Below are 12,488 nucleotides of genomic sequence, written 5' to 3'. Positions count from 1 at the left end.
GAGGGTAGAATGATAATTATATAAATTATTATCAAGTTATTGGATCACCCTTAAAAGATTTGGCCAAACCCAAGTTCCAAATCAATAACCCTATAATTATAGGACAGTGAATTGAGACTCGAATCATTAACGTAATAATTCAATAACTAAAAGATAGGTTTGACATGAAATGAGGAACCTTGTTCATAATACATTTTCTATCTTAATTCACGTGAAATTTTTCGCTTTATCAAGTTCAAATTATGTAAAGTTTAATCGACATTTACAAAAATAAAATTTTTTCATCTTATTGATATGAGAAGAACTATTAGATATAAAACTTTTTGTACAGGTTTTAAATATTTTAAGTATAGATTCAAAATATTGAGTTGGTCAAATTCATAAAAAAACAAAATTTGATCAACTTGACTTTTGAAGAAAATAAAAACCACATAAATTGAGATGAAATGAATATCTTTTTCAAAAAATAAAAGAAATAATATACACATGTGTGAAATGTGAATGAGCAATCCATAGGAATGACAAGAGCGCGACGCAGGGCGAGAACGAGGCAGGTTAAGCTTAGCCCGCAAAATTGTTTATCCGCTCCATATAATAATTTTTTCATTTTCAACCTACTCCACTTAGGCCCGCATAATTTTTTTAATATGTTCTTTTTCTAGTTAAGTTTGATACTAAAATAAAATCCATAAAAATAAATTCATTTTTTCACTAAGTTATATAAATTTAATAGATAATGACTTATAAGTTTATATTTTAGAGGTCAATTGGAAAACATATATTACTTTTTATTGAACCGTTTTTATTTACAATCTTGAATATTTTAATAGTTATAAAGAAATTATCTAAATAAATAATGTTCTATCATTCTTATAACATTAAATTTGACTCGCATAAAATCACATATACCCGCATTCATCCTGTCCTACATTAATTATTTAAAAAATTCACTTCAACCCTCATCCCTCCCGATACACACAAACTTAAACCCACCCGCCCTGCCCCACCTCACCCCGTATAACCTTAAATCCACCCCGCCCATATTTCAACCCTCATCCCTCCCAATATGCACAAACTTAATGTCACGACCCAAATCGGACCGCGACTGACACCCACACTTACCCTCCTATGTGAGCGAACCAATCAATCTAAACCTTAACATTTCAATATAATATCAACAGAAAGTAATGCGGAAGACTTAAACTCATTAACAAAAACCAATTCAATAACTTCTAAAAACTCAACAACTATTATTATCCCCAAAATCTGGAAGTCGTCATCACAAGAACATCTACTTCAAATTACTAAATCTAAGAATATCTAAGAAGCTAAAATACATAAACAGCTAGTCCATGCCGGAACTTCAAGGCATCAAGACATGAAGAGGAGGATCCAGTCCAAGCTAGAAGCATTAGCTCACCCTGATATCCGGAGTAATGAAGACTGGCTAGAGTTGCGGTTGAGTTGAAGACGACGGTACGTTTGCTGCACTCCACAATTTACAAAGAAAACAAATACAAGTAGGGGTCAGTACAAACACAAGTACTGAGTAGGTATCATCGGCCAACTCAAAATAGAAAACAGTATATATCAGATAACATCATAAAATCAACTAATATCCTTAGCATACAGTATTTACAATTACCATAACCCTTGGTTACAACACCAAGCACATCAATGAAGACTCACGCCTCCTCATCATACTCATTTGGGAATTAGGTTCATTAGATTGAGTATATTAACATCTTTCAAGAATCATTATCTTTATTCCTCTCGTGTCGGTACGTGACACTCCGCTCCTCATATACTATCATGGTGTCGGAACGTGACACTCCGATCCTCATTCTATCCTGGTGTCGGAACGTGACACTCCGATCCTCATTCTATCCTAGTGTCGGAACGTGACACCCGATCCATATACTATCTTGGTGTCGGAACGTGACATTCCGATCCTCATATACTATCCTGGTACCAGAACGTGGCACCCGATCCATATTCTATCCTGGTGTCGGAACGTGACAATCCGATCCTCAAATACTATCCTGGTACCGGAACGTGGCACCCGATCCATATTCTATCCTGGTGTCGTGTCACGACCCAAAAATGGGCGTGATGGCACTCGTCTTATCCCACCAAGACAAGTTAGCCTAAAACTAAATATCTAACAAAGTGCGGAAGTAAATGACAATCCAACAACAATTTCTAGTATGAAACCAAGTCATATTAATTCAATCCCCAAAACCAGGCTGTCACGTGCACAAGCCTCTAATGTAAACATTAGAATTGAAACAAAATAGAAGTCTAAAATTAAGTTGTCTTTCAAGTAAAAACAAAATCATAAACTGGAGTAGGAAAGTTCGCTGAGATGACAAACAGCTACCTCACAATCCTCCACAAGATGCCTCGGAAACGAAGAGAATAGAAGGTATCACAAAGATCCAGGCTCGTAACCTACAAAAATTTGTAGAAGCAAGGGGTGAGTACCAAACCACGCGGTACCCAACAAGCAAACCTCTAAACACAAGTTAAGTGAACAAAATACGGGTACTCCTTACACCCTATCTAAACCTCCACGCTACAGCCTAGCAGTTTACCAAATACACCACTCAATAACCACACTCTATCAGTTTACACATCCTCAATAACAACTCAATATTCAACAATCACAGACTTCACAGAGAAACTATCACAAGATCAGCAAAACACATGTTCAAGTTCATCAATAATAAAATGTGCAATGCCATGAGATGCAATGTCAAATATCGTGATGCATGTCTTTCCTAACGATACACACCCGCTGTCTCTTAGTCCGGGACCCATGGGGGACATATCTGTCCATGCATCTGTCGCGGCGCACGACACGACCCTTGATAATAGTAACCTTCGCGGCGCGCGATACGTCCCTCGAAATATAATATCCATCGTGGTGCGCGATACGACCCTCGAAATGATACATCCTTATACCACAATCATGTCTCAGATACAATGCAATTGACATGCTCAAATGAAAATGAGGAGATAACCATTTTGATAACAAAACACAATTTACAGCAAGGGATACAACACTAACAAATAAGCAACAAGTCTCCAAATCGTTCTCAACACCACACAAGAAGATACACGAATTTCATACGCTTAACAAGAGTTTAGAAATCCACTTGCCTTAGTCAATCGAATAATTATTCTTGGACTTGAGCCTCCCCTTTCCGTTGAGCTTCCGAACCAATGCAATCTATTCAAGTATATATTTACAATAAGGTTTCGGAATTAACAACACTCACACTTTTATGTGTTTAACCTTGACCTAAGAATTCACCTAATTTATAATCAAGTTCTTAAATTTTGATGTCAATTAACATTTCAATTATGATATTTCCCAAGTTTCAAGCCTAGGGTTAAATCTCAATATTTCCAAGTATTATATAAAATTAATAATATCATACAATCAAATATACCTAATATTTAATTAGATATCTCAATATGCCAAAATTTTATTCATACTATACAATAAATTTTTTGACTTAAAAAAAACACACACAAAAAAAAACTAAGGTTACATTAAGAATTTTCCAACGTGTTAAACTTCATCAAACTTTTTAATAACATTTTAAGAAAACATGCAGTTCATCTAATTTGCTAACTGTGATTTCTCATGCAAACTTAAACCTTACCTGCTGACAACCTCACGTGAATATCCCACTAAAATTTGTACCCCAAATTCCCAAACCCACGTGCATCACCATTAATCGAAAGTCAATTAATTATAAATATTAATTTAATACTCCTTCCCCTCTAACTTACAATACATTCATTAAATTCATGAATATACAAGTCATAATGGGACTAAAGAGTTTAATGAATTCAATTTTGAGGTTCTTACCTGAAGTTCGTAACTTGTCGCCGCCACCGTCAGTTCCTCCGTTTCTCTATCTTTTTTTTCTGAATTATTTAAATACTAAAAGTGATAGGTTTTACCCACATATTTTATTAAATATAGGCTAAAGGGTATAGGGTCTTAAATAAATTATCACTTTAGCCCATAAACTATCGATTAATTAACTTAAGTTAAACAAATATTCAAAAATTCTAAAGAGGAGCTTTTGGGTGATTACATTATCCACCACTAAAAATCATGTTCGTCCTCGAACATAGAGTAAAAGTAATTACCTGAAGCTTCAAAAAGTTGAGGATATCTGGCACGCATGTCAGACTCAGTCTCCCAAGTTGCCTCTCTCACCGATCGGTGCTTCCACTGCACCTTCACTGAAGCAATCTCCTTGGTTCTAAGCTTTCGAACCTGCCTATCCAAAATAGCTATAGGATCCTCTTCAAATGTCAAGTCTGGACCCAACTCCACAGAATCAAGTGAAATCACATGAGATTCATCCGGAATATACTTCCGAAGCATAGAGACATGGAAAATAGGATGAACTGCCGACAAACTAGGTGGCAAGGCCAACTTATAGGCCACCTCTCCCACTCGGCTCAAAATCTCAAAAGGTCCAATGAACCTAGGGCTAAGCTTGCCCTTCTTTCCAAACCTCATCACACCCTTCATGGGTGATACTCGAAGCCAAACATGATCACCCTCCATAAATACCAAGGCTCTAACTCTCCGGTCTACATAACTCTTTTGTCGACTCTGGGCTGTCAATAATCTATACTGAATCATACGAACTTGCTCCATAGCATCTCTAAGTAAGTCTGTATCCAAAGAGTCCATCTCCGCCGAATCGAACCAACCAATAGGAGATCTACACCGTCTACCATACAATGCCTCAAATGGGGCCATTTGGATACTAGAGTGATAACTGTTATTATAGGCAAACTCCGCTAAGGGTAAATGTCGATCCCATCTTGCACCAAAATCGATCACACACGCTCGAAGCATATCTTCCAAAACCTGGATGGTCCGCTCAGATTGACCATCTGTCTGAGGGTGAAATGCCGTACTCATATCTAACTGAGTACCCAGACCATGTTGTAATGCCTTCCAGAAGTGAGAAGTAAATAGTGAACCTCGATATGATATGATAGAAAGAGGAACTCCATGTAGTCGCACAATCTGACTGATATATAGCTCAGCTAACTTTTCTGCTGTATACTTCACCCGAACCGGGATAAAGTGGGCAGACTTGGTCAGCCTATCAACAACAACCCAAATAGAGTCATAACCACCCACTGTGGTAGGCAAACCCACAACAAAGTCCATAGTAATCCGCTCCCACTTCCAAGTAGGAATAGACATCCTTTGAGATACACCCCCGGGCCGCTGGTGCTCACACTTGACCTGCTGGCAAGTCAAACACCTCGAAACAAGGTCTGAAATATCTCTCTTCATCCCACACCACCAATAATGTTGACTCAGATCATGATACATCTTCGCCGCTCCCGGATGGATGGAATACCGAGAACAATGGGCCTCTTCAAGAATCAATCTAATCAAATCGCCTGTCCTAGGCACACAAATTCTGCCTCCGATCCGCAATACACCATCAGAATCAAGGACAGCCTCCTTAGCTTCCCCTCTCAATACTTTGTCTCGAATGAGACATAATTTTTCATCATCAAACTGGTGTGCACGGATTTGCTCGACTAAAGAAGACCGAGCCTCAATAAAAGCAATCATCCCATCACTCTCTTCTGAAATCTGCAAGCGGACAAGACTGTTAGCTAATATCTGCACATCTCTAGCCAATGGTCTCTCCATAATACTAAGCGCTGCAAGACTCCCCATGCTAGGAGTCTTCCTACTCAGAGCATCGGCCACAGCATTGGCCTTTCCTGGATGATACAGAATGGTCACATCATAGTCTTTCAGCAACTCAAGCCATCTTCGTTGCCTCAAGTTCAAATCCCTCTGGCTAAAGATATACTGAAGACTCCGATGATCAGTGAAGATCTCACAATGCACCCCATACAAATAATGACGCCATAACTTAAGTACAAATACCACAGCCGCCAACTCCAAATCATGAGTAGGGTAGTTCTTCTCAAGGGATTTCAACTGCCTAGAAGCATAAGCTATCACTTTCCCCTTCTGCATCAACACACCACCCAAACCAACTCCTGAAGCATCACAATACACAGTAAAGTCTACACCTTCCTCAGGTAGAGTCAACACAGGAGCAGAAGTCAACAAAGTCTTGAGCTTTTGAAAGCTCTCCTCACACTCATCAGACCACTGAAAACCCACATCCTGTCGAGTCAATCTAGTCAATGGAGCTGCAATAGTAGAGAAACTTTGAACAAATAGTCGATAATAGCCTGCCAATCCCACAAAACTCCTAATCTCAGTAGGTGAAGTAGGTCGCGTCCAGCCTCTAACTGCCTCAATCTTGGCCGGATCTACTCTAATACCCTCCTTGGACACCACGTGTCCCAAGAATGTCACAGAAGTAAGCCAGAACTCACACTTTGAGAACTTGGCATACAATTTCTCTTCTCTCAACCTCTGAAGTACAATCCTCAGGTGTCGGACATGGTCCTCCTCAGTCTTAGAGTAAACCAAGATGTCATCGATGAAAACAATCACAAAAGAATCAAGGTATGGTCGAAACACCCCATTCATCAACTCCATGAATGCTGCAGGGGCATTAGTCAATCCGAAGGACATCACTAGAAACTCATAATGCCCATACCGGGTCCGAAAAGCTGTCTTAGGGATATCTGATGCCCTAATCTTCAACTGATGATACCCAGACCTCAAATCAATCTTAGAGAACAATGATGCTCCCTGTAACTGATCAAATAAGTCATCAATACGCGGAAGAGGATACTTATTCTTAACTATTACCTTGTTCAAATGTCTGTAATCAATACATATTCTCATAGTCCCATCCTTCTTCTTCACAAACAATACAGGGGCACCCCAAGGTGATACACTAGGGCGAATAAAACCCTTACTCAATAAATCTTGCAACTGATCCTTTAATTCTTTCAACTCTGCTGGGGCCATACGATATGGAGGTATAGAAATAGGCTTAGTGCCTGGCTTCAAATCAATAGCAAAATCGATATCCCTATCGGGAGGAACACCTGGAAGATCAGAAGGGAATACATCGAGAAACTCCTGAACCACGGGAACAGAGTCCATGGAAGGTGGTTCAACACTAGTATCCCAAATAAAAGCTAAGTAAGACAAACACCCCCTCTCCACCAATTTCTGAGCACGGATAAAAGAGATGACCTTGCTAGGATAAGAACCACTAGCACTCTTCCACTCAACCCTCGGAATACCAGGCATTGCTAAAGTCACAGTCTTAGCATTACAATCAAGGACAACATGATAAGGAGAAAGCTAATCCATACCCAAGATAACATCAAAGTCCACCATCCCCAGAATGATTAAGTCTACCCAAGTGTCATACCCAGCCAAAGAAACAAGACAGGATCGATACACTCGATCCACCACTAAGGGCTTACCCACGGGTGTAGAAACACGAATAGATACAGTCATGCTATCACATATCATATCAAATTTAGCAGCAAAATACGTAGACACATAAGAGAATGTAGAACCTGGATCAAACAACACAGACGCAGGTCGATGGCATACTGGGATGATACCTGTAATAACCGCATCTGAGGTCTCCGCCTCAGGTCTCCCGGGGAAAGCATAGCAGTGGCCTCCTCGTCCACCTCCATCCTGGGTGGTACCTCTACCCCCACTCTGCTGAGCTGCAACACCACTACTAGAAACTCTATCACCTCTACCTGACTGAACTCTGCCACGACCTCTACCCTGTGGTGCTGGTGGTCTAGTCTGGAATGAAGAATTTGGTCGAGGCCCACCACGACCCCTTTGAGAAGTACACTGCCGCATTAGATGATCGGGATCTCCACAAGTAAAACAAAATCTCTGACCTGGGAACTGTTGTGTGGACCCTGAAAACCCACTATAATTTCCTCGCCCTGTAGGTCGCTGTTGTGAACCGTACGAGCCCTGGCCTGGGCCATAAGAACACCTAGATGTCTGGCCACCCTCAAATGTCGGCATAGATGCATGAATAGGTCCCCGCTGCTGAAAAGAACCACTCACTCTCTGTGATCCCCTACCTCCAGATGAGGCACCCTGAAACTGGCCTGATATACGAGCTCTTTTAGGGTCCCCAAACTCCTCTCTCTCCATCAATTCTACCTCTTTTGCGGCGCTCACAATGGACTGGAAAGAAGCCCCCTCCCTAGATGCCCGAAACACAGCTGACCTGATAGAGAAAGTCAATCCCCTCACAAATCTGCGGATCCTCTCTGTCTCATTTGGAATAATGGCCAACGCATGCCTAGACAACTGGCAAAAACGCGCCTCATACTCTGTAACCGATAAACCATCCTGTCTCAGACTCTCAAACCTCAAGCGACTCTCCTCTCTCACGCTCCATGGGATAAAACGATCTTGGAGTGCGCTAGCAAACTGCTCCCAAGTCACTGGAGGAGATCCAACTGGCAAACATCCCGAATAAGTCCTCCACCAGTCTCTCGCTGGTCCACGAAGCTGGAGTGTAGCATATCGAACTCCATGTGACTCAGCCAATCCAACCACCTCTAGTAACTCTCGGCATGTAGTTAGAAACTCATGAGCGTCCTCGCTCTTCCCACCCTGAAACTGAGGTAGGTCTATCTTTCGAAATCTATCATACCTACGCTGCTCATCCTCTGTCAAAACAACCATCGATGCAACTTGACCCCCAACTGCTGGTGCAACATCATTCTGAACCGCGGGATCTACTGGTAGTTGCCCCACCGCATCCTGAACAACTGGAGCTTGTTGCTGCTCTTGGGTCTGAGCCCCCTCTCTAGTACGAGAGTCATGTGGTGTGGTAGTCGCTCCACCACACTGAGAAAAGCCCTCTAGAACACTTAACACCCTCAATAGCGTATCCTGAAGCAAAGGTGTGACTACGGGATCTGGAGGAACCTGGTCCTCTCTGTCATCAATCTGAGGTTCGGTAGAGATCTCTCTAGCACTACCTCTCAATGGTGCTGCTCTACGTCCACGACCTCTGGCTACTGTCGTACTACTAGCACGACCTCTAGCTCGAGATCTACCCCTACCCCTAGCTGGGGCCTCAACAATTGCCTCGGGAAGTGCTTCCACTCTAACACCAGTAACATTAGTTCTAGTCCTCGTCATCTGTCAAAAGAGTATACAACAACTCAGTACTAAAAAAGGTGACTACGCATGATGAGAAAGAATGAACAAAAAGAAGTTTCCTAGTAATCCTCGTAGCCTCTCAGAGATAAGTACAGACGTCTCCGTACTGATCCTTGAGACTCTACGTAGACTCGACTTGTATACACGTGAGACCTATGAACCTGGGGCTCTGATACCATTTTGTCACAACCCAAAAATGGGCGTGATGGCACTCGTCTTATCCCACCAAGACAAGTCAGCCTAAAACTAAATATCTAACAAAGTGCGGAAGTAAATGACAATCCAACAACAATTTCTAGTATGAAACCAAGTCATATTAGTTCAATCCCCAAAACCAGGTTGTCACGTGCACAAGCCTCTAATGTAAACATTAGAATTGAAACAAAATAGAAGTCTAAAATGAAGTTGTCTTTCAAGTAAAAATAAAATCATAAACTAGAGTAGGAAAGTTCGCTGAGATGACAAACAACTACCTCACAATCCTCCACAAGATGCCTCGGAAACAAAGAGAATAGAAGGTATCACAAAGATCCAGGCTCGTAACCTACAAAAATTTGTAGAAGCAAGGGGTGAGTACCAAACCACGCGGTACCCAACAAGCAAACTTCTAAACACAAGTTAAGTGAACAAAATACGGGTACTCCTTACACCCTATCTAAACCTCCACGCTACAGCCTAACAGTTTACCAAATACACCACTCAATAATCACACTCTATCAGTTTACACATTCTCAATAACAACTCAATATTCAACAATCACAGACTTCACAGAGAAACAATCACAAGATCAGCAAAACACATGTTCAAGTTCATCCATAATAAAATGTGCAATGCCATGAGATGCAATGTCAAATATCGTGATGCATGTCTTTCCTAACGATACACACCCGTTGTCTCTTAGTCCGGGACCCATGGGGGACATATCTATCCATGCATCTGTCGCGGCGCACGACACGACCCTCGATAATAGTAACCTTCGCGGCGCGCGATACGTCCCTCGAAATATAATATCCATCGCGGCGTGCGATACGACCCTTGAAATGATACATCCTTATACCACAATCATGTCTCAGATACAATGCAATTGACATGCTCAAATGAAAATGAGGAGATAACCATTTTGATAACAAAACACAATTTACAGCAAGGAATACAACACTAACAAATAAGCAACAAGTCTCCAAATCGTTCTCAACACCACACAAGAAGATACACGAATTTCATACACTTAACAAGAGTTTAGAAATTCACTTGCCTTAGTCAATCGAATAATTATTCTTGGACTTGAGCCTTCCCTTTCCGTTGAGCTTCCGAACCAATGCAATCTATTCAAGTATATATTTACAATAAGATTTCGGAATTAACAACACTCACACTTTTATGTGTTTAACCTTGACCTAAGAATTCACCTAATTTATAATCAAGTTCTTAAATTTTGATGTCAATTAACATTTCAATTATGATATTTCCCAAGTTTCAAGCCTAGGGTTAAATCTCAATATTTCCAAGTATTATATAAAATTAATAATATCATACAATCAAATATACCTAATATTTAATTAGGTATCTCAATATGCCAAAATTTTATTCATACTATACAATAAATTTTTTGACTAAAAAAAACACACAAAAAAAAACTAAGGTTACATTAAGAATTTTCCAACGTGTTAAACTTCATCAAACTTTTTAATAACATTTTAAGAAAACATGCAGTTCATCTAATTTGCTAACTGTGATTTCTCATGCAAACTTAAATCTTACCTGCTGACAACCTCACGTGAATATCCCACTAAAATTTGTACCCCAAATTCCCAAACCCACGTGCATCACCATTAATCGAAAGTCAATTAATTATAAATATTAATTTAATACTCCTTCCCCTCTAACTTACAATACATTCATTAAATTCATGAATATACAAGTCATAATGGGACTAAAGAGTTTAATGAATTCAATTTTGAGGTTCTTACCTGAAGTTCGTAACTTGTCGCCGCCACCGTCAGTTCCTCCGTTTCTCTATCTTTTTTTTCTGAATTATTTAAGTACTAAAAGTGATAGGTTTTACCCACATATTTTATTAAATATAGGCTAAAGGGTATAGGGTCTTAAATAAATTATCACTTTAGCCCATAAACTATCGATTAATTAACTTAAGTTAAACAAATATTCAAAAATTCTAAAGAGGAGCTTTTGGGTGATTACATGTCGGAACGTGACACTCCGATCCTCATATACTATCCTGGTACCGGAACGTGGCACCCGATCCCCTAATCTCACTACTTTCGTTCATCAAGCCTTCTCGTATACTAAGGCATCATCATTAACAAAGTAGATTAGGGTTTCTCAAGATTTCGGATTCAATAGCTTCATCATGCTTATTTTATCACAATTACATAATCACATTCATGCAAGCATACAATTAAGCATATAGAAGGGCTTACAATACTACCCATACATATCATTCGCTATTAAGAGTTTACTACGAATAGTATAAAAAACCATAACCTACCTCCACCGAAGATTCGTGATCAAGCAAGCAATTTTCTCAAGATCTTTGCTTTCCTCTTCATTTCTCTCTCTCTCTCTCTCGATCGTTTCTCCCTCTCTTTCTGTTCTTTTCTTTTTCTTATTCAAACCCTCTTTCTTTTACCCTAATTAGTATATAATTAAGTATAAAAGATGAGGACTTAACCCACTAATTAACTCAAGGTTACCTCTTTTAACCCTCAAGTAATTAAATTATTAACACTAACCCACTAAATTTATAATTATAGTAGGAATAGTCCAAAACGTCCCTTAAAACATTTAAAGAAATCCGATCCCGCCTGGGATTACGCATCCTGTGACGGCCCGTCGCGCCTGCGACGGTCCGTCCTGCTGCTCCGTCACCGAGTTCAGAGACTCAATTCTCTGAAGAGTCTGTGACGGTTCGTCCTGCCATTCCGTTACGAAGTTCAGAGAGTCGATTTCAGTATCCAAATTTCAGAATTCTAAGTGTTTTGGAACGAGACCCCATGACGGTCCGTCGTGGGTTCCGTCGTCTCCGCCAGTTTTTCCAGAAATAAAATCTGCTGCTCAAAATAACTAAACAGGTCGTTACACTTAAACCCACCCGCCCTGTGCCACCTCACCTTGTATAACCTTAAATCCAACCCGTCCATATTCCCCTCCCTGCCCCACCCTATTACCATCCTTAGCCATCCATGAAACATGAAGAATAGAATTTGGGATTAGACTACTAATTAGTCAAAACTCAATAAACTTTATTATAGAATTTTCATATATTCACACACACTCCACACCAAACATGCACAGATGCCATACTCATTGTTTT

This window comes from Solanum lycopersicum, chromosome 4, assembly GCF_036512215.1.
Source record: "Solanum lycopersicum chromosome 4, SLM_r2.1".
Taxonomy (NCBI): domain Eukaryota; kingdom Viridiplantae; phylum Streptophyta; class Magnoliopsida; order Solanales; family Solanaceae; genus Solanum; species Solanum lycopersicum.
This window is presented reverse-complemented; position numbering follows the sequence as displayed.